A 23,231-nucleotide genomic window follows, 5' to 3' on the forward strand; every position below is an offset into this window, starting at 1 on the left:
CAACACCATGATTAAAACTGATAAATGACATTTAAGGGGGTCCTCATCAAGTGGGCCCCCTTGAATGAGTCTTCTTAACAAGTAACTATAATCTTTGTAAACGTTCATAGAAATATTATCAATTTGTGTTGGTAACAAAAGATAACTGAACTTGATCTTTATTTAAGATTTCTCACACAATAAGATACAAACATACATATATCATCATCTTGACCAACCACTTTCTAAGAAAAGCTAGGAGAATTTATAGATAGAAAAATCAAAACTAACTAAATACTTCGACTTATAACTAGGAGGAGGGCCATTTTCAGAATCATGAAATGAAGAACAAGAGTGAAATAGAGGACTGTGCTTTAGACATTATTTCACATTACAACCTTCCTATATTTCTTTTATCATTAGACAAATAAAATAAATAAAAGGATAATACAAGTAGCCCAATATAATTACAAATGTTGGTTGATCATCCAAAACACTTTTGGATCCTTTCTTTGTTGTTCTTGAACCCTTCAAAGTATCCTCCATCTCAATGAGCATCCTTTGAACTAATTCAAAAAACTGCATCTAACTAAGGTTAATGTTTAAATATCTTAACATATTCATCCTTATCTAAGATACAACTTAAATCTTTATTTATCCATGAAAATATACTTACATTGCATTCATTGCTCAACTATGATATTTGTTAAAAAAGGCACAAGTGATAGTGGGATTACTCAACAATATCACTTAAAACATTTAATCAACCACAAAGTTCATGGATTAAAAAGGTTAGAAAAGTCTTAGTGAAAGAGTTTAAGATAAAATAACATAGACGAGACTCATCATAAACCACAATCTCAAATTGTGAAAGTCACAAAATTAATGTATGGACTAACATCAAGTCTTGAAGGTTATCATCATTGATGTGCTTTTAAAAAACACTAAAAACTCAAACCTAAACTTAGACAAAATGGACAAAACCCATTGGTTCTCTGGTGGCCAACAACACTTCTATCCGATTAAATTCTTGATTTGGGTACACAGAGAAAAAAACCAGCATAAACGTATCAAACTTAATATTTTAATTACTCAAATTCCATAAAATACCAAATGACCCAAATATTCATGTAACTAACTCAAATATTTGGGGAAATGCACAACGATTATCTTAGAAAATAAAAACATCCACCATTTAGAAATTAAATTGAAAAATGAAAGAGATTTGAGAAAACCTATCTCACACAACCATAAAAACTAAAAATAATGGAAAAGAATTCAAAACCTCACGGAATTGAACGAGATCTTTGAAAAAGTGGAGTGATTCTAACACGAATTGAATGAGCTAATGCCCAAAACAATATGGAAAGAGAATCAAACTCAACAAACAAAAGATTAATTTACCAATTTGAATTTAGAGAAAAATTCAAAATTCAAATGAACTCTTTTTCCACAATATAAAGTCAATTTTTTCTCCGAAAGAAAACAAGCTAAAATTAAGCATATAAAATAATAAAAAAATAAATACAACAAATATCCCAAAAAAATCCCACTAGATTAATTTAAGACATTTTAATTAATTATAATATAACTACAATGAGTTTGTCAATAATAAATCTAACCACATAATAATTAAAAAAATGCTTCGGGCCTTGAATGCTACTTTCTTAGTCCTTATTCCAAAAAAGGAAGAGGCTAATCAATTGGACTTTTTTAGGCCCATTGCTCTTTGTAATGTGGTCTATAAAATCATCACTAAGCTCCTAGCAGAGAGGCTTAAAGTTTTCCTTCCTATGGTTATCTCTGAGGAACAAGGGGGTTTTGTGGCTGGAAAACAAATTTTGGATGGGGTGGTTATTGCTTCTAAAGCTATTCACTCTATGTATACTTCCAGGGAACGTGCTATGTTTATTATGTTTGATATGGCTAAGGCTTATGACAGAGTCAATTGGGATTTCTTGCGGAAAGTTCTTCTTGCTTTTGGCTTTAGTCCAAATTGGGTTAGATGGGTTCTTAGTTGTGTTACTACTCCTTCCTTCTCGGTCCTTCTTAATGGTGAAGCAACAGAGCTTTTTGGGGCTTCTAGAGGTCTTCGTCAAGGAGATCCCATCTTGCCTTATTTGTTTATCATTATGGCCAAGGGACTTGGTCGACTTATCAAGTTTCATGTTTCCCAAAATTTGATTCAAGGATGGCAATGGGGAAATGGTTTCCCTGCTCTTTCTCACCTTCAGTTTGTTGATGATACTGCCCTTGCTGGGAGAGCTCGGATTCAGGAAGCTAAAGCCTTTCGACTTACCTTGGATTCTTATTTGGTTGTCTCTGGGTAGAAAATTAATGACCACAAGTCCTCTATTTTTTTCTTCAACACTCCTGAGCTGATCCAGTGGAGGATTGCTAATATCTTGAGATTTCAGATTGCGTCTCTCCCTCTGACTTACTTGGGGGTCCCTATTGTGGTGGGTAGACAGCCTAGGCTTTTCTGGCAAAGCTTGCTCGACAAACTTCGACAACGGGTCAATAATTGGACTCACAAGTGGCTCTCTACTGCTAGTAGGGTGACACTCCTTCAATCTGTAATTCAAGCTCTTCCCATATACAGAAGCATGGTTCAGGCTGCCCCGATGTATTTTCTTAAAGAATTTGATGCCCTCTTTCTCCAATTTCTTTGGAGTGGCAATTTGCAACATACCAAATGGAGCCTCATCAATTGGGATACTGTTTGTAGGCCAAAAAAGGAAGGAGGCCTTGGCCTTCGGTCTACTATCTTGTGCAGTCAAGCTCTTGCTGCCAAGCTCTATTGGCGTTGGTGTACTAGTCAGCCTCAGCTTTGGGCCCGTATCCTATCACACAAGTATTTACTTGGTGTTGAACCTTCAAAAGTTTCCAAGTTTTCTCTTGAGGGAAGAGGCTCTATGGTGTGGCATATCCTCAAGATTGGTGCTCACCTGGTGAAGAGAAGTTTATTTTGGATCTGCAACAGAGGCACTGAGGCTCTATTTTGGAGTGATTCTTGGAATGGGCATCCTCCTCTCCTTTCCTCTCATCCTCACTTGCAGGCTCTTTGTGATTCTTTCCTTTTTGCTGGATGGAACAAGGTGGCTCATTATAAGGAGGCTTTTAACCTGGGCCTTGTTGTGGGTTATAGATGGAAGAATTCTTCTGATTGGCCTTTGGGTGGCTCACTGGGAGATTGGCTGGAACTATCTCAGATATTGGCTTCTAGGGAGTGCAGCTCATTGCAGGAACCTGATGTTTTGGCTTGGGGAGGTGCTTCTTCTGGCAAGTATTGTATTTCTTCTGGGTACCTTGCACTGACAAAACAACTTTTTGGTGAGGTGGAGGTCTCTTGGTGGAAGAAAGTTTGGAATAGTTTTTCATGGCCTAAGTGTAACTTTTTCCTTTGGATTTTGGTTTACAATCGTTGTCTCACTTGGGATAATCTCTGCAAGCGCGGCTTCCAGGGGCCTTCCCTTTGTGTTCTCTGCCGCAATAGTGAAGAGACTGTATCTCACCTTTTTTTCCAGTGCCCCTTTGCCAAACAGATTTGGCACCTCTGGTGGAGTGTGTGGGGATGCACGTGCTGGCATGTGTCCTCTTTGTCTGAATTCTGGGACTGTTTGGGCCACTCCCCTTCCAAGACTTCTTTTCTTCAAGTTGCTTGGACTATCAACCCTTCCCTTATTTTATGGCATGTTTGGCTTGAGAGGAATAGAAGGATCTTTCATGATTTGTAGTTTGAGATCAGGCACCTACGGGGGAGAATTGTTAATTCTCTTTAGGAAACACTCCTTGCTAAATGTGACATCGGTGGGGGTTTGGGTCCTATTGATGCTGGTATTTACTCTCACCTCTCCTTTCCTCTTCAGGGTTGCTCTCCCTCAATCCCCCAGACCTGCTCTAGGAATAGAGTTAAGCAACACCCTCAACGAGTTAATCGTCAGGGACGTTGGTCTCCTCCTGAGGTGGGCACTCCTAAAATCAACACTGATGGTTCTTCTCGGGGAAATCCTGGTCCGGCTGGTATTGGGGGAGTTGGGCGTGATAGTTCTGGTAATATCCAATTTCTTTTTTCTATATACAAGGGTTACCATACTAATAACCTCATGGAAGCCCTGGCTATCTTGGTTGCAGTGGAACAATGTTGTCTACGTGGCTAGAAAAGAATCATCTGTGAGACTGACTCACAGGTGGTTGTGAACTTATTGTATAATAGGAACCTTGTGCATGTGGATTGGCATTTGGCTCTGGTTATTCAACAAATCATTCATTTATGCAATTCTCTGGATTCTGTGTCCTTTATGCATATCCCTCGTGAGTGGAATGGTGTGGCTGATTGTCTGGCTAAATGGGCCTTTGAGCAGGGGCTGGCTTGGAACATTCTCGATCCTAGGATGCTTCCCCTTGATTTATCTCAGATGCTGGATCAACTTGTGGACCAGGATAAAGCTATGCAGTTCTCTTTGTTTCTTGTGTTGTTCAGCTCTCTTTGATATTCAATAAATTTTTTACCCCTCTTTTAGTAAAAAAAAAAATCACTTTAATGTGACACTCTAGACACATGACTAATTATAAACATAACTACTCCAACACAAATATGTAATACGGATCCGTACTTTGTACCCATATGATAATTATAGGTATAATGTGTCAATTATAGATACATTCATACAAGGATGATATTGTTTAAAATCATGATTGACCAATGCAACTATCTCTTATGACACTATTAGGGATAAGACACACTTAGACTTGTGGAACCAAGTGGAGTTGATGTTTCGTACATGTTGACTAAAACATTTACACATCAAGTGTAATTGCTCATAGTACAACTAGGCAAAACACACACACATAACTATAAAAAATGCAGCAACAAAATTTATGTTTTAGCAATGTATCATTTTTATGTATTTGAATGTTGTGAAACCATTCCTTTCATATTTAATCCTCAATAAACATCATTAATAATCATTTAATTTTAATCAAACAAATTAAATTGTATTTTTTTAGAAATAGAGCATATATCAAGTAATACTAAAGTAGAAACCAAATATGATAAGGGACAAATCCAGCTAACTACTAACACACACCTAAGTGAGTCAACCACAAAATCTCAATAACCATAGACACACTATTATTAAATCACATGAAATCATGGCAAGATCAAAATAACTAGAATATTCTTAGTTATGCAATAAACCAAACATCTTCATATAGCCTCATGTCACATTAGAGTAGGAACATCATACACATATGATCATCACCGAAACATAAGGCTAATCCATCATCTACATGGACATGATATAGGTGTAAGAAAAAGAATGCAACTAAAATTAGTTGCATCTCAAATTGCCACTACAAAATAAGAATAAATGAATAGTCATAGAATCACATTAAGAGTACACTTCATATCAAAATAAGATAAGGCACAATGTAGCCACGAGAAGCACTACACTATCCCAACATTAAGAACATCACATTTTATATTCAATTTTTTTCTTAAGTTAAATTAGTATTTTAGTTTTTTAAAGAGATTTAATATATTTTATAATCTTGTATGGTAAAATTGATGATAATATCATTCGTATAATGATATACTGAAGCAAGGAATTTACAAATAGTAGATTATGATTAAGCTCAAGGATCAAATAACTGTGTAATTACAAGTTTCTATTTTATCATCGTGTTCATAACTTTTAGTTGTAAAATATTTTATTATTTGAGTTGATAACCTTTTGTTGTGTGATAAATTGATTTCTCTAAAGGAAAAATCATTGTCGTATTTCTTGTTTCAAATATTCATTGGCAATATTTATAAGAAAATATGCCATACTATATAACAACTCATTTTTGTATCAATCACAAAAAAAAAGATAATTTGAACTCGTCTATAGAAATAATTGTAATGGCATAAAATTTACACCCCCATGTAAAGGCTTCCACAATTTTAACTCCTCAGACTAGCACATAACTCTATCATCTTTATTCATCCATGTCAATTGACAACTCATAATTTAGCCAACACTCTACATGAAAAAGTCTTGATGACCATAAACATGTGTGCATTGCAGAGATATCTATGCAACACACTCATATCTACAAATCTACAGACGTGGAGAGAGTCATTTGAGAATTTCAAACCTACTATTGTGATGTGGAGCCTAATTAGAATCAGAGGTTTATTTCGCACCGTTTCCCCCAAAATTATTGTTAGAATATTTAGAATAACTGTGGGGGGGGGGGGGGGTGTAGTGGGGTGGAGGGGGGTGAATCAATTATCCAAGGTCCAGATGTACTAATTGAACAAAAAATCACTTAAACAACTTCAAATCTTATCATCCCATAACTCAATCTCTACAATAAACTTTCAGTAACATCAACTAGTTGTTCTCTATCCTAAATATAACAAACTTGTAGAATGTAACTTTCAATAACATCAACTACCTATTCTCTGTCCTAAATATAACAAACTTGTAGAATGCAAACATTAATTAGTAAAACACCATCAATAACATCCGCACAAGTTTGACACTAAGATTTCATGTGGAAACCCAATTTGGGAAAGACCACCAATAACATGTCTCCAATTTATCACTCTTTTGAAGTGAGCTATGTTAAGAGCCAACCTTGTTAAAGGTTACAAAACACAGAGTTAAATGTGACCTTGTTAAAGGATTCAATCACCCTGTTAGGAGTGGCCTTGTTAGAGGACTTTAGAAAATTCTATTACAATGTTACCCTGTTAAAAGATTCACATATGATTGTTAAGTCAACCTTGATTAAAGGATTTCAAATACCTTTTACAATGGTTAGAAAGTAACAATAGGTTTTGATCTATCTAATACAACTCATTTTGCATTTACAGATCTTAGTTCAACTCACATGCACTGGTTCACTGACTAGCCCTTATTGTCATCTCAGTCTTTGATTCACTTGGAAATCCTTCAAGCAATCACTCTCCTTCTCTTCTCAACTGTTCTCAGCCTACTTCTCAAGTTTGCCCCTCAATAACATCAACCACTCCAGCCTTTTTCCTTGACTTCACACACACACACACACACACACACACATAAAGTTGGGCCATTGTACCTCCTTAAATAGGTAGTTATGATCTTTTTCCACTTAAAAAATCACTATAGATCTCAGGGTTTATGATTAGATCCATCACATACAATGAATCAGATCGCCATCGTCTTTATCTTCTTCTTTTCTAGAAACTTCTCTTAGAATCCATACTTTAGGTTGTTTACCTAATCCTCTCCTAGCATTAAATGATCCAACTCATCTATCCTTATCTTAAACACGCTTTCCATATCCCAAGAAATCAACTTAGTTGGTTGGAAGCTACAATTTTCCATAACCTGTTAAAGTGCTTTTCCTCGGCCAACACTATGTTCTAACACTCAGTCATCATTGGGTTACTCGATCGCTATTAAATTTCTTGCTTGGCACATAAACTATCACTCAGTCAATACCGATGCTTGGTCAACACTAATTCTACTCAACTTGTTTTGGTGCTCAGTCGACACTAGCATAACTACCTTATCCACTTGCAATATGATTTAAACAATTATTTTATCTTGTGAAAGTCCATCTGATCAAGAGTCCATTTATAGTTTCCTCTTCATAAAATCAACCTTTCCTTTAGATACTTTAATTATGAACAACTTCTCAAATCCTCTTCATTAATCAAATAGATATGACACTTAAATTAAATAGCAAACTGTCTCATCAACAGGTTTGACATCAATGACAACATAACAATTGTTCCAATTGTAGTTTCCAACAATCTCCCTCTTTGGCATTGATGGAAACACCTTTAGTTACCATGAAATCTAAAACATGTACTATCTCGAACAACATCCTCAACGTACAACATAAAAAATTCATTGACATCCTTAGTTTGATTTTGATTCTCATCTCTGTAACTCTGTGTCCAACAATATCTTTCTTTTAGTTTGATTCTGGTTCTCATCCATGCAACTTTGATATGCAACACATGAGTTCTTTCTATCACATCAAATATGGCAATACCTCTTATGAACTCAGTCTTAGTAATGTATCCCTCTTGCATGGATATCTTACTTTTATTATCTCCCTCTGGATATCTCTCCTTCTTTCTTATGGTAACAACTTTCACTATCTCCCTCTTTGACAACAATGCCAAAGACATTTCAACTCATGCATCTTTTCCATGTCAGTTCTGAATTCATCTTCTACCATCTTTGTATGGCTGATCCATCATTCTATTCTTCTTCTTCACTACTACCTTAGGCAACTTCTAATGTAGAACTATCTGCATCAATCTATAAGATAGTCTGATCAATAGTACATTTGATGCAGAGCACCATCTTTGCTTAAGTAGCTTTGTCTAGGGGAATCACTGCTACTTTATCTCTAAGATATTCATGAGCATCTTTAGGTAAAGCTTTAGTGAATATATCAACTATTTGTTCTTTAGTGTTCACATACTCCAATTTCACTTCTTTGTCTTGAACTAGTTCTCTCAATTTATGATACTTGATAGCAATATGCTTTGTCTTTGTGTGCATTACATGATTCTTTGATATGTTAATAACACTAGTGTTATCACCATAGACAACCACTCGATCTCTGATCTCTTCCTTCATACCTTTCAACAATTGCTTGATCCATACGATATTTGAACAATTTAATGCTGCTGCCACATACTCAACTTCAACTATTGATTGAGATATGTAGTTTTGCTTCTTACTTGTCCATGAAATTAGTCTCTTTCCTAGAAAGAATGCACCTCCACTTGTGCTCTTTCTGTCATCAACATTTCCTGCTCAATTAAATAAGTAAATACCTTCAGTTCAAACTTGTCATTCTTATTGTAATATAATCCATAGTCTTTTGTTCCTTTCAAATATCTTTGTATCCTTTTCATTGCCATCATGTGATTTTCCTTAAGATTTGCAGAAAACCTTGCAACTATTCCAACTGTTAATGCAATATCAGGTCCACTATGAACAACATATTACAGTTTTTCAATCATTGATTTATATAATGTCTGGTTCACACTAGTAGAATCATCATTCTTAGACAATTTATGTCCAGTGACCATAAGTGTATTAACTAGTCTAGAATCTTCTATTCCAAAAGTTTTCAGTATCTCCTTGATATATTTGGATTGAGTAATGAAGCTACCTTGCTTCATTTGATATATTTGTAAGCCAAAAAAGAATTTGATCACACCAAACATTGACATTTCAAATTCCTTCTTCATTTCATCAACAAATGATCTGCATAATGCTTCCTTGCCTCCAAATATGATACCATCAACAAAAATATCAGATAGCAACACCTCATTGTACTTGTTAGTATTCAAGTACAAATTGTTGTTATCATTAGTTCTTGCAAATCCAATCTTCACCAAATAGTTATGCAATCTTTCATACCATACTGTAGGGGCTTGTTTCAAACCATATAAAGCCTTATGCAACTTGCACACCATATTTTTCTTACTAGGATATAAAAATCACACCATATTTTTCTCACTAGGATCTACAAATCCTTTAGGCTACTCAATGTATACTTCTTCATCCCATTCATAAATGTAGATTTGACATCTATTTGATATACCTCAAATCCTTTATAAGAAGAATATGGAAGCAATGTCCTAACTCCTTCTAGTCTTGCTATAGTGAAATTTTTTTCCCCATAATCAACACCTTCTTCTTGTGCATATCCTTTGCATACCAATCTAGTCTTGTTCCTTATGACCCCACAATTTTCATTTAGCTTGTTCTCAAATACCCACTTTATTCCAATAATTTTTTTGTCTTTGGGTCTAGTTACTAGTGTCCATATTTTGTTCTTTTCTATCTGCTCAATTTCTTCATTCATTGCTTGTATCCAATCCTCATTCTCCAATACATCATAGATTTGGGCTCAAACTCACAAAGTACACATGTATCACTTCTGAGTCATTTTCTTGTCATAACACCAGATTGTTTGTCTCCAATAATTTTCTGAGGTGCATGATGTCTTCACACATATTTTTATAATGCATGATCTTTTCTTGTTTTTTCTTCAACATATTCATCTTGAAAAATGATTTCAAGCTCATTATCTCTCTCTGGTTCATGTTCTGCATGCTCAACATTGTCTTCCTAATGTTTGACTTCCTTTGTCTGTGACTTGACATCATTTTTCTATCGCTTGACACCCATAGTCTACCATTCGACAACTAGCTGTTGCAACTTGGCATTCCCAATATGTTGTGGATTTGCAACTTTGTTCAATAGTTCAGGTGCAGTTCTAGGAGCACTACCATTCATATATATGAATGAACTATAGTCTTCAGGTTCTATCTTGCATTCAAGTTCATTCCTTTATGTATACTCATCAACTTTTATGTTTGCACTTTCCACAACTTTATTAGTGTTAAGAGTTCAAACAATTATAAGCTTTTCTCTTAGTGGAATGACCTAGGAATATGCTTTCATCACATTTTGCATCAAGTTTTCTATTTCTATCATCTTAAAGTTTGTAACATTTTCTTCAAAAAAATTTGAATTACTTTACATTAGGTGCATAACCATACCATAATTCAAAAGGTGTAACATTGGTACCTTTCTTGACTTGCACTCTATTCAGGGTATAAATAGATGTACTTAAAACTTCTCTCTAGTATTTTTGTGACACATTTTTCTCTATCATTAATGTTCTAGCACAATCCATGATTGATCTATTTCTTCTTTCAATTATTCCATTTTGAGGAGGAGTCCTGAGTGCTGACATCTATCGACATCTATCTTTTGATTCCTCTATTATTGTAGAATATGTTAAATTCATTTTAATCAAATTCACCACATATGTCAGATCTCAAGAACTTCAGACTCTTTCCTATCTCTTTTTCAACTCTAGCCAAATACCACTCAAATAATTGAAAAGCATTATATTTTTCTTTAATAAACATCAAAGTCATCATACATCACTCCTTAGTATATTACTCTTTTTCTCGGCTTGGCTTAGCTTTCTTGACATAGAAAATTGCTTTGCTTTATCAAAGTCTATCTAATAAAATGCTCATTGTAACTCCCTTTTCATAACTTCAACCTTTCCTGTAGGTTCTATAGTTATGAGAAAACCTCAAATCCTCTTCATGAATAAACATATATGACATTTGGACTAGGTAGAAATATGTTCCATCCATAGATTTGATATCAATGACATAACAACAATTGTTTCAATTGTAAGTTTCAAACAATCTCCTTCTTTGGCTTTGATTGAAACATCTCAAATATCTAAAATACTAACAATAACTTAGTTACCATACAATCCAAAAGATTTCACTTCCATGAGTGACCAATATCCTTAGTTTTATTCTGATTCTTATCGATTCAAACTTTCAAACTCACTCTATCAGTTTGATTCCCTTTTGTGATTTTCTCTCTCCGAGGTTTATATCTCTCTCTTTCACTCGAGTTTCTTATTTTAGTCTCTCTCTCTCTCTCTCTGACAATAACGCCAAAGACGTGTAGATGTCTCAGCTTCAAATTCTTCATACACGTGAATTATGTATATTTTGCATGTCTCATTGATACTTTTCATCTGTTTATGACTGATCTTTTATGTTGTACTGAAGCATTCTACCTTAGGCATGTCCTAAAGTAGAGTTGTATTACATCACAGTGTAGAATGTTCTTTTTAGAACATGTTATGCAATGCACCATGTCTCCTTAAGTAGATTTAGTTAAGGGAATCACCCCTAGTTTACATCCAAGATATTCATGAGCATCTTTGGGTAATGACTTTGTGAATATGTTAGCAATTTATTCCTTTGTATTCATATATTCTAGCTTCACTTCTTTGTATTGAACTAATTCTCTCAAGTAGTGATACTTGATAGCAATGTGCTTTGTCTTAGCATGCATCACTGGATTCTTTGAAATGTTAATAACACTTGTGTAATCACTATAGATAACTACTAGATCTATAATCTCTTCTTGCATGCCTTTAAACAATTTCTCACTCCACATTATGTTTGAAAAATTCAGTACAACTGTCACATACTCAACTTCAACTATTGATTGGGAAATACAATTCTTTTTCTTGCTTGTCCATGACACCAATCTCTTTCCTAGAAAGAATGCACCTCCACTAGTTCTTTTCATATCATCAATATTTCCTTCGTAATCTGAGTCAGTAAAAACCTTCAGCTCAAATTTATCACTTCTGTTATAGTATAATCCATAATATTTTATACCTTTCAAATATCACATTATCCTTTTTATAGCCACCATATGATTCTCTTTAGGATTTTTTGAAAATCTAGCAACTATTCCAACTACCAAGGTAATATCTAGCCTATTGTAAACAACATATTGCAATTTCCCTATCATAGATTTGTATAGGGTCTGCTTCACATCACTAGAATCATCATTCTTAGATATCTTATTTCCTATAGGCATAGGTTTTCTCATTGGCCTTGAATCTTTAATACCAAAGTAATGCAGGAGCATCTTGGGTTGCATTGCTATCCTACAAAGTTTTCATGTTTCTACCTATTGGTATCGACTTACTATTGGTTTTGAATTGTTATTGGTGTTGAGTTGCTATTGGTGCCAAGTTGTTTTTTATGTTGAGTTGTTGTTCATGCCAAGTTCCAGTATGTATTGAGCATTACTGAGTGATAGTTTGTATTAGTCCTTCTTTGACTGATCTATCTATGTTTTAGTTCTTAATTGGAACAAACTTTTGTATTTAATTGGGATCTTAAATTTAATGATAGGCTCTTGTCTAGGGATGAGTGTTGACTGTTTCAAGGTTGGCATTTCTTTCATGTAATGTTTTAGAATCTTCTATAAGTCACTTTGGAAAGTATAAATAGAGTGTTTAGGCTTAGGTTAGAGGTAGAACTTAGAACTTAGAGAGACATTATAGATGTTTTTTGGAATTGTAGAGTTGTAGATCTTGAAGTTGTATCTTATATCTAGCCATAACCTAGAAGGCCTTATAGCTAGGCATGTATGCTGATAAGTTGATGAATCAATAAAGTGTTGTGATCTCTCTCTCTCCTTAGTGTTGTTCTCTATGTGTTTTCTTCTGTTGTGTTTACTCAACAAGGTAGTTGGATAGTTAGGTATGCCTTTGGCCCCAAAGGTTCATCTACCTCCTTGCACAAGGTGGTATGAAAGCTTGAGCTTCATTCTTGAGAAAATTGGATAATGTATAACCCTAAGTTGTACTTGGTTGTAGAGTGGCAGATATGCGAATTTGATCTATAACTTGTAGAGGGTTATGATCTTGTAGGAACCTATTTGCAAAGATGGTTTGAGGTAGAGGAAATACATACACTTCTATTATGGATATGTTGAGACAAATTGCAACCATATTAGATATTATGGAGACAATAGAGAGGAGAGGAGCACATATTGATGATGAAGTAGTAACACCAAACCCTAATCTAGAACCTGAAGAAGATCAAGATGAGGAAATATTATTAAGAGTATTGTCTAGGGAACATTTAATGCCTACTGTAGAAGTTGTTCCTTATGATGGAAAATTGGATACCAATGCTATGTTGGATTGGATCTCTAATATGGAGAAGTTCTATGAGTTTGAAAATACTCTTGATGATAGGAAGTTGAAACTTGTAGTCACTTGGTTGAAAGGTCATGCCTTACCATGGTGGGAGCATTTGCAAACTGATAGACAAAGGAGAGGAAAGGAGAAGATTAGAACTTGGTTGAAAATAACGAACAAGGTGAAGAAGAAATTCCTTCCTTCTGATTACCAAGTTAGCTTGTTGAGGAAAATGCAAAATTTGAGACAAAGGGACATGACTCTTAAGGAGGATATTGAGGAATTTTATAGATTGAATGTTAGATCTGTACATGTGAATGATGATGTTGAGACAATTACAAGGTACCTAAATGGATTAAGATCTAGAATCCAAGATGAGATAAGTTTTTTGAGATTGGATAGTGTGGAAGAAGCATAGAATTAATATGCATTGAAAGATGAGGAGATCTTGACAAAGAAGCATGAACAAAGACAAAGAGGTAGAGGTGGCAAATTCTAGAGAGGTAGAGGTAGATCTTATGGAGAAGGTGGTGGATCTAATTGTTTTCTAGAAGATAAGGGAAAATCTAAATGGAAAAGTGATGACAAAGGAAAGATTAAATGGAAAGGTGGCAATTCTTACTAAGGAGGTACTAGTTCTTACTGAGGAAGAGATAATTATTATTCTAGAGGTGGTTTCCATGGTAATTGTTTCAGATATGGAAAAGAAGGGCATAGATCCTTTGAATGTAGATCTTGTGAAAATGGACAAGGAAACATAATGCTATGATTCAAGGAGACATTGAGGGTTCACCACGTGGACTTGAGGCTAGTAAAAATCTAATGGTGTGTAATAAGGGAAGTGGTGAGGAACTTTTCCTAAGGAGAAGTCTTTTCAAAACTAGATGTAAGATGGCTAGAAAATGTTGCACAGTGACCATTGATACTGGAAGTTCAAAAAATTTGGCATTAGAAGAGCTGGTTACAAAGTTGCAGTTGTAGAGGTTAAAGCATCCTAAACCTTATCATATTTCATGGATCAAGGATGAGCATAAGATATTGGTAAGTGAACAATGTATTGTGAAGTTTAAGATTGGATATTATTTTGATGAAGTTTTATGTGATATTATGTCTATAGATTGTTGTCATATTTTGATGGGTATACCTTGAAAATATGATAGATATGCTATACATGATGGAAGATTGAAGCAATATACTCTTTGGGTGAATGGAAGAAAACAAGTATTGTTTCCTTTGATTGAAAGTCCATATGTGGTTAATTGTACTATGAGAATTTACATGAGGAATGAGAAAATATTTTAAAAAGAAATGAAAAGGAACCAAGTTTGTTTTGCTATAATTCCTAGAGCACCAAGTTTGGTAGTAATGACCGAGCAATAGAAGCTAATAATGATCGAGTGACAGTAGAAACTGGGAGAGGCCGAGTACTAGTAGAAATTTAAAACATACTAAATGAGTATAAAGAAATTGTTGTAGAAAATATACCTGATGGTTAACCACCAGTAAGAAGTATAAGTCATTGCATGGATCTGATTCTTGGAGCTATTTTGTTGAATAAAGCAACCTATAGATTGACACCTATAGAGAATGAGGAACTTAACAAAAAAGTGCATGAGTTGTTGTAGAAGGGTTTGATCATAGAAAGTCTAAGTCCATGTGTTGTACCTATTGTATTAGCACCTAAGAAAAATGGAGAATTGAGAATGTATATTGATTCTAGAGGTATTAACAAGATCACAGTGAAATTTAGATTTCCTATGCCAAGGATGGATGACATAATGGATTGTTTGAGAGGAGCAAAGTATTTTAAAAAGATTGATCTAAAGAGTGGTTATCATCAGATTAGAATCAGAGAAGGTGATGAATGGAAGACTAATTTCAAGACAAAATATGGTTTGTATGAATGGTTGGTAATGCCTTTTGGTTTAACTAATGTAGCCTTAAGGAATATCATAATTGAAGGATGTTGTTGGTGAAGAGAAGAGAAGTGCTAAAGGGGAAAGATTTACTGGTTTTATGAAGTCTTTACATGAGGAAGTGAAGTTGAAGTTGGAACAAAGTAATCAAAAGTATAAGGAGAATGTTGATAAGTGTAGAAGACATCATCCTTTTGAAGTTGATGATGAGGTAATGGTTCATTTGAAGAAATGTAGATTTCCAACTGGAACATACACTAAGTTGAAGATGAAGAAGTTTGGACCTTCTAAGATATTTAGGAAGTTTGATAGTGGTAATGCTTATGAAGTTGAGTTACCTAATGACATATATATATCTTCTATATTTAATATTGCTGATTTGTATAAGCATCATGAGTCAGATGATGAAGTTGTTGTGTTAGATGATTATCCTAAGAAGAAGATTGAGAAAGTGGAACATGTATTGGATCAGAGCGTTAGTAAGAGAACAAGAGAAAAATACTACTATGAGTATTTGGTAAAGTGGAAGAATAGACCAATGGAATATGTTACATGGATTTACCAATCTAAGTTGAATTCAACTTAGGTTGTGATGTCTCAATGATTCAAGAGAATCATTTCCTTTAACCCTGGTTGTTGGAAGTAGATGAATCGCTAGGGCCAAAGGCATGCCTAACTATCTAACCACATTGCTAAGTAAACACAACAAAAGAAAAAATATAGAGAATAACAACAATGAGAGAGAGAACACAACATTTATTGATTCATCAAGTTACCGGCATACATGTCTAGCTGTAAGGCCTTTTGGGTTACAACCAAATACAAAATACAAATTCAAGATCTACAATCTAGCTTCAACTTTACAATTCCAAAAACATCTTCTTTGACACTCTAAGTTCTAAGTTCTACCGTTAACCTAAGTCCAAACATTCTATTTATACTTTTCGAAATGGCTTACATAAGATTCTAAAACATTACATGAAAGAAAGGCCGACCTCAAAGTAGTCAACACTCATCCCTAAACAAGATCCTATCATTAAATCCACAATCTCAATTACATACAAAAGTTGGCTCCAACTAAGAACCAAAACATAGACAACTCAGTCAAAGAAGGACCAAGAAAAATTGTCACTCAACAATGCTTGACACCAAAAATAATTCGCCAACAATTCGATGCCAACAACAAATTGGCACCAACAAAAACTTGGTATCAACAAAGACTTGGAACCAACAAGCATAAACATGAAAACTTTGTAGGATAGCAATGCAATCCAGGATGCTCACGCATCAAAAAGTCTTCAATATTTCCTTAATCTATTTGGTTTGTGAAATGAAAATTCCAAACTCCATTTAACATAGTTGTAATCCAACAAAAAAATTGATTTCACCAAACAAAGACATTTCAAATTCCTTTTCATTTCATCAGCAAATGATCTACATGATGCTTCTCTTCCTCCAAATATAGTATCATCAACAAATATCTCAGATAACAATACTTCATTATTTTTACCATTCTTCAAATATATATTGTTGTAATCATTTTTTTTTTCAAAACCAACTTTCACTAAATAGTTATGTAACCTTTCATACCATGCTCTTGGTGCTTACTTCTATCCATAAAAGGCTTTGTGCAATTTACATACCATGTTCCTCTTGTCCGGATCTATAAATCCTTCAAGCTATCCAATCTATATTTCTTTCTCTAGGTGACCATTTAAATTTGTAGATCTACCATCCATTTGATATACCTTTAAATTCATGTAGGCTGAGTATGCAAGCAGAATCTTGATTCTTTCAAGTTTTGACACAAGTGCAAAAGTTTCTCCATATTCAACTCCTTCTTGTGCATAACCCTTTCATACCAATCTTTATTTGTTTCTTATTACTTCACCATTTTCATTGAGCTTGTTCCTAAAAACCCATTTTGTCCCAATGACATTTTTGTCTTTAGGTCTTGGCACCAAGGTCCGAATATTGTTCTTCTTAATCTAGTCAATTCCTTCACTCATAGCTTGTATCCAATCTTCATTGTCTAAAGAATCTTTTATTATTTTAGGTTCAAACTCACATAATAAGCATGTGTCACCTTTGAATTTTTTACTTGTCATAACACTTGATTCAACATCTCCAATCATTTGCTTAGGTTTATGATGTCTTATCAAATATTTTGGTAGTACATGTAGCTTTCTTCTTGTCTCTTGATCTTCAAGTTCATCTCGAAAAAAAAATATTAGACTCATTTCCTCTTCCTTGTTCTAGTTTAGGTTCTAAATGCTTGACATGCATTTTCTAATGGTCAGAATTTCCTGTCTATGACTTGATATCTTTAGTCTATTGCTTGATACCCAATGTCTACTACTCAACAACTTAAATTTGCACTCCATTTCTTGTTTGATGAGAATGCGCAATTTGACTTGCTTGTTCATTTTGAGTGTTTAGACCATCATCATCTACATAGATGAATGTACTATAGTCTTTAGGTTCTTCATTACATGAAGCATCACATTTATTTGCAAACTCATAAACTCTCACATTTGCACTTTCCATAACTTTGTTAGTGTTATAATTTAAACACTTATATGCTTGTCTTTTTGTGGAATAACCTAGGAATATGCTTTCATCACTTTTTGCATCAAGTTTTCCATTCCTATTATCTTTCAGTATATAGCATCTACTTCTAAATATTTTGAAATATTTAACATTAGGAGCATAGGCATACCATATTTCAAAAGGTGTACCGTTTGTGCCTTTTCTTGACTTGAACTCTATTTAGGGTATAGATATTAGTACTGATTGCTTCTCTCCAATATTTTTATGATACACCTTTCTCCATTATTAGTGTTCTTGCACAATCCATTATTTATTTGTTTCTCCTGTAGACACTTAAAATTGTCCTAAAGACTATATTAATTAATTTAATATTGCCCTTAACATTATAATTAATTATTAATTAATTAATTATATTTGTCATATTCTTCTACCTATTTAATTAAATAAGTTCACTTGCGTAGTGTATTTAAATTTAATTTAAATACCCCCCTCCCCCCCTGGCCCTCCCTAATGTGTTAAATTTATTGAATACATGATCCTCCATTAATTCCCCTTTTAAATAAATTCTATTTATTTAAATTCCTTACATCTCATTAGTTCTTCTAAACCTATGATTAAATTAAATCCTATTTAATTTAATCTTAAGCCTAACCTAAAACCTAGCCTACACCCATCATTTTCATCCTCTTAAGCCTACTTCTTCTCTAATCCCACTTAATCATCCTATATCTCTTTCCTAATTCCCCTCATTAGCCTAAGTGTGTGCTCACACATGTGTAAGAAGGCATGCCTACACACTCCCCTTTGCACTCTTGTCTCCCGCTCTTCTTCTCAAGTTTGCTCACACATGTGTGAGTAAACTTTGAATTTTTGACTATTTGCATGGCTTTCATGTCACCTTATGTGGCACCCACATGGATGCCACCTCACCAAGCCCTCCCTCAAGCCTATAAATAGAGCCCTTGTCTCAAGCATTTTTTAGATCTCTCATTATTATTGCATTGTTATCATGTTGGTTTGAGATTTGAGTTTTCATTATAGTTGAGCTTGCGTGCTAGTTTGAGTTTTCATGGTAGCTTTCATGGTAGTTTTCATGGTGATTTCTAGATGCATACTAGCCATTTGGTAGCTAGTTTAGCTTTTCATTTGCATTGTTCATATAGTTTACTTGTGCATTCACATCTCCATTGCATTTACATGTTAGTATAGCTTGCATAGTTAGTTAGCTTTCTTGGTTGCATTTCATTTTCATCCTTGAATGCCTTCAAGTATGGATTTCTCCATAGCCATTTCTTGGGGTGTTCTTCATATCATGTAGTCTAGGTTCATATTTCATCATTACTCAGATTTACACATCCACTCAAGAGATTCAATACTTTTTTGTGTTTAGAAGAGCACACCAAACATACCCCACATCTTAACACACCAACAAGGCCTCTAATGGGTGTCCTTGTTGAGCTGTCGAGGTGGCTGGAAGATTTGGTTTGTTGGCTACTTAGAGTTGCAAAACTCAAGAAAGCATTAGTTAGTTAATGTTCTTTCATTTGATGAGTCTTTGATGCATATTTGGGGTTTTTAACTAATGTTTGTTTGTTGATTTGTGCTCCCTACAAGTCCTTTTAGCTATCCCATTCTAAGGAGGGGTCCTTGGTGCTGACACATTTCTTTTGATTCCTATATCATTGCAGAATGTGTTGAACTCATGTGAAATGAATTCACCACCTTTGTTAGATATCAAACACTTCAAACTCTTCCCTGTTTCTTTTTCAACTCTGGCTAAATACCACTTGAATAGCTAAAAAGCATAAGATTTAACTTTAAAAAACATTAAAGTCATCACTCTAGCATAGTCATCTACAAATATAATGATCTCCACAGTGGATTTTAACACCAATGGGTCCACATAGGTCAATATGAACTAATTCCTAAATATCATAAGCAAAATATCTCTTACTCTTAAAACTAGACTTGGTCATCTTTCCCAATTGACATTATTTACACATAGCATTGTCAAGCTTCTTGAGTTTAGGCAACCCTCTTACTTTCTTCATCTTTCTTATGTTCACCAAATTGTAAAAATTCACATGACATAGTCTTTTGTGCCATAACCAAATATCTTCTTGTTGTACAAACATACACGTCTCTTCTGATAGGTCTAGATAGAATAAGTTACCTCTTGTATTCTCACCTATTCCAATGAGATTTCCATGACCATCATGTATCTTGGCCTTTCAATTATGAAATTCAACTCTATAACCTGATTTGTTCAACCGTGAAATACTCAACAAATTTTAGTTAAGATTTTCATCCCAATAATCATTTTCACATGTTATCTTGTCAGTCATTTGAATAGTTGTTTTACCTTTTATAACACGTGGGATATCATTAAAAAATTTAACACATCCACCATTCTATGGACCAATATCTTCAAATTTTTCTTTATCACTAGTAATATGGTTGGAACATCCACTATCAATTATCCATTTATCACTTTTGTTCACATATGAAATTAATAAAGTTTTCTCATCTTCATCAGACTCTTATTTCATAGTGACATAGAAAACTTCATCATCATTACTCTCATATTCATTATCAATCTTTTCTTCATCAATATAACAAGATTTCTTACCTTTGTCATCCTTGCTTCTTTTGTAGTCTTTGTCATCTCTTCTTCCTTTGTACTTTCTTTCTTTCTTTTCATCCTTATCTTCCCTATTAGGATATTTAACATCAATATGGATAACTTTCTTACATGAAAAACAAATGATAGGTAGTTTACCTTTGTATTTACCCCTTCCTCTTCCAAACCTTTTTGCAATGAGGGCTTTAAGTTCATTAATCTCATCATCAAAACTATCACTTTTACTCTTCACATGTTTTCTTTTCTTTTTGATAAGAATCATCTATGACTTGAAAGAAGATTTAATGGTACCAGGTGTATAGTTATCAAAATTAAACATCTCGAATGAAGAAAGTCTATGAACTACACCTTCTAAGGTCAAACTATTACCTAGTATGCATCTTAGTTCTTGAATTGAAGAGACTCTAATGGAATAAATAGGCAGTAGAGTCCTTAATAACTTTCTTATTACCGTTTCATCTTCAATTTTTCTATTTTCTCCTTGCATAGCATTAAAAACTTCTTTAAATCTTGTGCAATATTTTATTATAATCTCACCTTCCATCTTCTCATATCATCAAATTTACCTCTCAGCAATTCTTCTTTGGCTCTTAGTACATTGTCATCACCTCCATATTGTTGGAAATATAGGATAGGCTAGGTTATTGAGAGGGGAGGGGTGAATCAGGAACCAATAAAACTTAATCTTATTTCACCAATTAATCCTTCATACATACTCTAATCTAATTGCATGCATGAAAGACTAAATCATTAAAACATTCATAACAATTCGACACGAGATATGGTGACCCAAAAACCTTCCAAATAGAAAGTAAAATTGGGCTGGGGATGATACCCACAAGCTTTAGTACTATAATATAAAGTTATAATATAAAGTTAACTTGTTAAGGCTTACAATTGATCACTTCTAATGATCTTCCATGTTAGGAGCGATAAGGATTGATAGGTTCACCTTGTCAAAGGATTTACAAAACATGTAATGAAGTATGCACTCAGTAAAGAGATTTGGAAAAGACTGTTAAGTGTACCTTGTTAAAGGATTTAATTGATACACTTGTTAGGATGAACCAACAACTCATCTTTGATTTGCAACTCTGATTTGGTGGTTGAGATTCCTTTGAAATGTAATGATCACCTTGTTGTGATAGATAAATCTTTGTTTCTCCTTATACTTATTGTAGCCTTCTTAATCCACACTTGTGCTCTTCATACATTTCTTCTTATTATTATTTTTGGATGTGATACAATAAATTACATATATACCAATCCAAAACAAAATTCATCAAAGTCAGCTACAACATAGATTTCTAATAAGATCACAAAGTCAGCTCAACTACTAGCACTCAAGTTCTGAAGACAAAATTGGTGAGGTTTTGATACTCGACAACCATTGTCAACGCTTGGCATAGTCAAGCAATTGGTAGATGTAGAAGTGTAGCTCATACTAATCACTTCCAAGTATTCTAAACTTGGTCATCACTAGTGACTCGATGAACACTATGAAACTCAACATATAAACTAAATCACTTGGTTGACACTGCATGGCTCACTCAACACTAACAATCTAAGCTCGGTATAAACCAAATCACTTGGTTGAACCTCCTTGGCTCAATAAACACTAAATTCACATTACTGACACTGTGACCTTGGTAGACATTGGAGACCACGGTTGACACTGTGCAACTCAGTTAATACTATGAAGCTTGGTTGGCACTGTCACTTATCAAGTCAGTAGATACTGCTTGACATGAGCTGAATACTAATTCTAGAACTTGTAGCAATTGTAGAACTTGGTAGAACCTAGATTATTTAGCTAATACTATAAGCTACAAGATAAGATTGATAGTTGCTAAACAATTGACCAAGTGTGAGTCACTAATAAGAAAACTTGACTATAATGTCAAAAATCTCCCCCTTTGGCATTAGTGACAAAAAAACTTATCAATCCAAAATTTAATTCTCAATATTTCAAGTCCAAAACATTCTTTTATCTCCATCCTATGTCTTCAACTTGTTAACATACTCTATTTTTTAAATTTTTTAAAAATTCTTTTGTAAAAGATGTTTTCTAATTATCTCTATGTGTATATGTTTACTATTATGTTGCTCCCCTATACATATATACACATATTATACTTCTCTTTAATATATACAAATTTCTCCCCCTTATATATATATATATATATATATATATATATATATATATATATATATATATATATATATATATATATATATATATATATATATATATATATATATATATATATATATATATATATATATATATATATATATATCTCATCTTATACTCATCTTCTCCTGTTTATATATCACATCTTCTCCCCTTTTCGACATAAATGCCAAAGGTGTATGCTACATGGTAATGCCAAAATGTTACAAGAAGTTAAAATGTACCTTTGATATTAATGCCATTTTTTTGTCCCAATTTTCTTGTAACACCTTGCTTGCATGACATGCAATCTACACTTCAGCTGATAACTCAATCATGTGATCAGCTATGGAGAAGTTATTGTCATGGACGAGAGTTTTGGCATGTGAAATGTGTTTCTACGATGCATCCATGTTCA

This window comes from Cupressus sempervirens, chromosome 11 (assembly GCF_028749045.1).
Source record: "Cupressus sempervirens isolate cs-2001-9-10 chromosome 11, ASM2874904v1, whole genome shotgun sequence".
In the NCBI taxonomy this organism is placed as follows: domain Eukaryota; kingdom Viridiplantae; phylum Streptophyta; class Pinopsida; order Cupressales; family Cupressaceae; genus Cupressus; species Cupressus sempervirens.